Source organism: Corvus moneduloides, chromosome 17 (assembly GCF_009650955.1).
Source record: "Corvus moneduloides isolate bCorMon1 chromosome 17, bCorMon1.pri, whole genome shotgun sequence".
NCBI classification, from domain to species: domain Eukaryota; kingdom Metazoa; phylum Chordata; class Aves; order Passeriformes; family Corvidae; genus Corvus; species Corvus moneduloides.
The window spans coordinates 11,956,580-11,962,683 of NC_045492.1; positions in this window are offsets into that span (position 1 = coordinate 11,956,580).

The following is a 6,104-nucleotide window of genomic DNA, read 5'->3' on the forward strand; positions in this document are numbered from 1 at the left end:
AGGCTGCTTCTCCACTTCCTGGCATTTTGTATAGCTTATGTTTTCTTTTTTATGTATCTAATAATGAGACACCTTCTTTGGGCTATCAACCATCATAGGATTCATCCTTTGGAGGTGCCTCTTTCATTTGATGACAGTTTAGGCTGCCAGTTTCAAATAAATTCATGGCTTCATGTTGTAGTTAGGTGGGTTTAACACTACTTTTGCTGCCTGTCATGTAAGTACATAAATAGGAGGGTTTCAAAATGCCCTCACATAGTTTTAGAAAAAGACTTCAGCCAGTGCAGAATCAGACACATTTATTTCAATAGTCTTATCCCTTATCCATGTTGGGTAGAAACAAAATAAATCTCTTCATTTTTAGTGAATCAGAGAAGACTGCTAAGAAACTCCTGCATTTGAGTTCCAGAAAGGAGGTGCCAATTTTCTGCAAGCCTAGGATACTGAAAATATCGCTGCATTAACCATAGCAGATATTGCTGTTTGTTTTCTTAATGCCCTTTTGTATTTTAACAAATGGCTCTAATAATTTTCATCCTCATTTTAAGGTTTGATTAATTGGTTCATTGTGTTCTTTCTTCAGAAGGAAATGTGTTACTGATATCCCTTGGTATGAGTGACATATGGGTTCTAGCTGAAATGATAGAACATCCTTTCATTTGGCAAAACAAAAATATGCTTGGCACTCTGTTCTTCTTTGCCACTCTTCCAGCCAAATTTAATTTGTGAGAGTGATGTGGCTTCTTTGTCATTGGCTGTGGCAACAGAACTTCATCTAGGTGAGATTCTTCATGCTTGTGAGGTGAGGTCCATAGGGTGGCAGCAATAATGAGAGAGGTCATGTTTTCTTTTGCACTGCTCTCTTCTGCCAAAGTGTTTAATGTTGCAGCTCAAATAGCCAACAAGCAGAAAAGGATGGAAATATCTGAAGACATGAAAATATCCTACTCTGTATGAGTTCTTTCCTTTCTTTCAAATTTTCTCGTAGGTATTTTTCTTTTAAAAATTCTGCATTTTATTTTAAGATAATCCTACAAAACACTACAAGGTAAAATTTGTGCTAAGGGAAACTGCCTTGAAATGCAGCAATGGAAATGACTTATATTCTCCAGGATTCAAGCCAGTTAAGAAACTGGATGATTCCAGAGTTTTTGTACATGCTTTGCTGTATGAGAGAATGCATCCACTATGAGCCTTCATTTCAACCCCGAACCTTCTCTCAACACATTGAACCCTGTTATGACTGAACATGGTGCTGTTTGTATCCTACTGACTGTTTCTTCTTTGTGTACTTGTTACAGCACTGTTAATTATGGGTGATTACTTCAGGAATCTTTTGAATGTCATGTACATTCTACCTCTCCAACAAATTCCAAATTGCAAGACTGTTGCCAGTTCAGGAATCTTTATTACCTTTTAATTCCTTATTATTTTATTTTGGACATTGATAGGTAGGGTACTTTATTCATTCAACTGTAGCTTTCTACTGTGTAACTGAGATGAATTCCATCTTTCAGAGAAAAGACTTTCTCCATTATTGAAGGATGTTCTCATGTGAAAGTATTAACCACATCATGCAAGCTGAGTATAGATCATATAAATTTAGTATCTGGTCTAAAAACTGCTTAGAACACAGGTGCTGCCTCCCAACTCTGAGTTGTCTGGTTTGGAATTCATAAGCGTGTCCTGGATAAGGAGAGGCTGTGTTGCCAATTTTAAGAAACTTTTGAGAGATCACAATTTTGTATCAGTGTATGTGCGCATATGTTGGTGGCGGTTGTTGTTAAGAAACTGTTTGTACTCAAGCATGGATTTAGATTTTTTTTCCAGTAATCTGTTGATTAATTTTTTCCAAGGAATAGAACAATTTGTGTGGAAAAGGAAAAGGTTAGTCAGGATGCAAATGTAACTACCAGCTTCCATGATCTTATAAACCTCTTTTTTTCACAAACCAATTAGAATGATGGCTTTCTTTTAAATACCATGGTAGTTTTAGTAGAAAACTATGGTTGGGAATAATTTTGACAGTTAAAACCAGTGCAAGCTACACTTAGTTTTGCATCAATATTTATAAAAAATATATTAAAACACAGGTACTGTGACTGGAAATGCCCTAAGGCAGTTTAGACAAGATGCCAGTGGAAGATAAGAGGGTCAGAGTGACCCAGTCCATGAAGTCTTTCCTGAGTAATTTGAGTAAGGTTTGTCTTTCGCTGTGACCATGTAGCAAAAGAAGAGAATCAGCCAATAGAAGCTGTTAGTCCTAAAGTGTAACTGATGTAAGAGAAATGAACAGCTCTTCCATCATGACACTGCTGGTCGCCCTCTCTGTAGTGGTAAACACTGAGAGAAGACAAATACTCTCTGCAGCACAAAGTGTGACTGAATGCCTTTAAGGACTAGAAAGTGCTAAATGACCTTTCATCACTTTAATCACTTGACTGGGTAGGAAATTTTTTAATGAAGGTCATAGGACTAGAAAAATATCATAGATGATAGTCGAGGTGGCGTGTTCTGCTCCTCCTGATTTGGGATTTTTCCAAAAATTGTCTCTGCAACCAGTATCTTTTCCCTTGGAAGAAAATACTTCAGCACAGTAATAGTAACAGAATCTTAATGTACTATGTGGTATCAGATGGTGAAGAGTGGTGGTTTTTTAAAGCAGTGGTTGGTGTAAAAAATACTTTTTCTGTGTCAGTTGTTTTTGCAATTTTGTTTGAATGCCTTTAATCGTGTTCCCACTGTGTAAAATAAATCACTGGTATAATTACTGGTGTTCCTAAATTCTGGTTGTGGCCTTTAGAAACTGGGCCAGAGAAAATAAAGTCAGTTTGACTGTACATTGCTTTTTTGAAAATGTAGTCTTTGTTGCATTTTCTTGTGAAGTAGTCAGAAACTGCAGTCCAGTTACATCTAGACTCTACACACTGGTTACTTATCCCTGTAATGACAATAAGAAGCCTCTTGGGTGACTTTTTGTGGGCATGAATCAAGTGATTTTCTTGTCCTTGTTTGAAACAGGAAAAACTGAGTGGGGGGGAAAAGCCAAGCAGCTCATTGAAGAGATCAAGCTTTCATAAGAGGCTGGGATAAAGCCATATAATAAATTTTAGGCTGATGACCTTTCAAGGAGAGGCTTGGAAGGAGAACAGAGATTAGAGGTTTGGCTTCATATCCACGTGCAGTTGCTTGGTGTAATCCTATAGGGAGTGAGTGATTGCTTGCAAGGGTATTGTGGACTGAAGGAAGAATATGATATATTGAAATTTTGTTAATATTTTTAGTTTGGAAGATTAGCTGGACTCAAAGAAGCTTGTCCTCTCATCTGTAACTGTAGAAGCTGGAAGAAAGTTTTTCAGCTGAAACATGGTTGTTTTTCAGTTCTGGGGGTTTTTTTGTCAAAGAGCAGGGAGTTGTCTACTGCTGTCAAGAAGATGATAATCAAAAGTAAGAGATAAATCACAACTTAAGTATTCAAGAGTGACAGATCTGAGGCAAGATGACATTCAGTTTTCAGAGATGGCTGAGCTCTTTTTGTGCAACTTGAAATACTGGAGGTTGTAGTGCTGAGACCACGTTGATTGCGCAGCCTTCCAACTCTGCTTCCCCTGAGCACACCGGTATGGGACCATGCTGGTAATTCCTGTAATTGTCTCCAGTTCCATGTACTCTCCTTTTGGTCTGCTATTTTCTGCTATTCCAAGGACTCAGTTTACATTTACACTGGCTCATTACACAAGACTACCTTTAACATACATTAAGACTCCTTATACTGTAATTTCAGAGATGCTTTGTTGTTCCTTTCCTAATTGATGCAATGAGAGCAGTCTGCAGAGACATCAATATTAAACATCAGAAAAGAGTTTTTGAAGTAGAGCTTCCATCTGATGAGCCATGTGAGAGTGTTGCAGGAAAGAGGTCTATGCTGGCATTAATAAATGAAAACAGCCCACCTTATTTGAACAGAGAGACAAACGAAACATTCGTATCCTTGGTGATTTGGATGCTGGCAGAGAAGTTTTGTTTGTCAGTCCTTTGACTTCAGACACTGTCTTATAATTTTCACTCAGAATGTGTACCAAAGAAAAAGGAAGGCAAAGTCTGTTTTTTATTTCTTTATATGTTCAGCAGGAAGACAGCGATTTGTATTCAGACACATCATGTTGCTACATTACAGTGTAATCCCATGAAGTGTGATAGGTCTTGAAAGATAAAAATGTCTCAGTGGGACAGTCACTCTTGGGGAATTCATTTATCAGTTTGTATCATGGCTTTCCAAGTCAAATCAGAGCTGCAGAAATTCCAACATCTGTGGTGCATGCTCTTACTTTTTAAAAATCAAATATAAGCAGTAGGAGTCCTGTTCCTGAGATGAAATGTATGAGCTTTGTCATAGTGTCATTAATATTTTGTGTTTCTCAGCACATGCTGACTGTCGCTCTGTGGCGTTTGGGATTTGGGCTTCACAGGGGCTCGTGCAAATGTTGCCTTCAGTTTCTGTGTTATGTAAATTCATTCCTTTTGTATCACTTTTTCTTGGCAAATTTTGCTATCATTTGTAGCTTCTAGTGGACCCAGGCTCAGAGTGAAGTGCAAGTAGAGAAGTGAAGTTTCCATCTGATTCTGCACAAAAGGCTTGCACGCGTGAATTTTAGACTCAGCACAAAACCATAAGGCCTTGAAATTTGCTTAAGTCACATACCTGCACAAAGCTCTGTAGAATTTAGTGAAGTCTTTTTACTCTGAGTTTGTCATGTAATTTGGAGGTTTAATTACACTCATGAAACCGCTGAGGTTATTATAATTCACCATGTTTCCTTAGCTGCAGGTGAGGCAAGGGAAGAGTGCAGAAAGAGTTGTGGTAAGGCTTTTACTTAATATGCTGAGATTTTTTATGTTTTTCCCATGGCAGCTTGTCTGCCAGGTTACATTCCTGAGCTTCAAATATCACTGCAAGCTAGACATTTCTTGAAACCTGACCCATTTATTCCATTCCTACTCATCACATTTTGGTGAGGAGGCTCACATCTAACTTTTCTGCACACGAAAAAGTTAGAGGAAAATGCATTTTACATTAATTTTCACTGAGGGGGGCAGAAAAGCTGTTCTGCAAAGTGGAAATTTTCTGATGGAGCACAATTTGTTCAAATCTCAGGGTGCTGCAAATAATAAGAAGGAGAACAATGGAAGAGAAAAATGGTAAGAACAAACTTCTCACTCTTATGAAATCTGCCTTGTGGTAATGGAGTGAAGCAAATTAAATTTGCAAATTCAAATCAGGTCCTAAAACCATATTGAGTAAAATAAACAAATGTTGCTTTATTGAAACATTTTAATAAAACCTGAGTGTCTTAAGAATTGTGACTTCTGCATACATGGAAGACCTTAAGAAAATTTCACTGTTTTGTTTAAGGTTTTCAGATTCAGAAAGAGCTTAAATGAAATTTGGCCTGGAGCAGAATACCCTGCAGAATGTGTCTCTGTGCACTTGAATGAGTGTGTAACTGGAGTGGAGGCTCCCTTCAGCCAGCTCTCTCCACATGGGTGAATTTTACCTGGGCTGTCTCTTCCCAGAAGGCAGCAACAGCTGGTGGTGTTATGTCGGAAAATGGAAGATAACTTCAGAGGCTCAAAGTCACTCTCCAACTTCAAAGCTAGATATGTAAGACAAGTGAGGGAATGGCAGATTGCAAGAAATCAGTCTTTGATAAGTCTCCACTGGGCTGTTCAAACAAATTTGCAATTTTTACTAAATACAAGCTCGGTGTGCTTTATTGATGAGAACAGCATGTATCTTATTTTTATGCCCAAATCTCACTGCAAGCCAATGCCACCTGGCATCAGTGCTGTCTTGAAGCTTCTCTTCAATTCATTGAAGACTCGATTTTGCAGCTGCTGATGCTTTTTTGAGTGCCCCTTCCTCAACTGATTCTGTAAATATGAACTGCAGAAAGAATGCTTCCAAAAGGAATAGGATGGAATTTCACATGGGATGAGCCCTCAGCTGGCTTTTGGAAGGAGCTGAACTTAGAGGTTTCTCTTTGACTCTTCGCATCTTGTTCGGTAGCTTCAAAACCAGCAGTAGTGAGAGACTGATTTTTAAT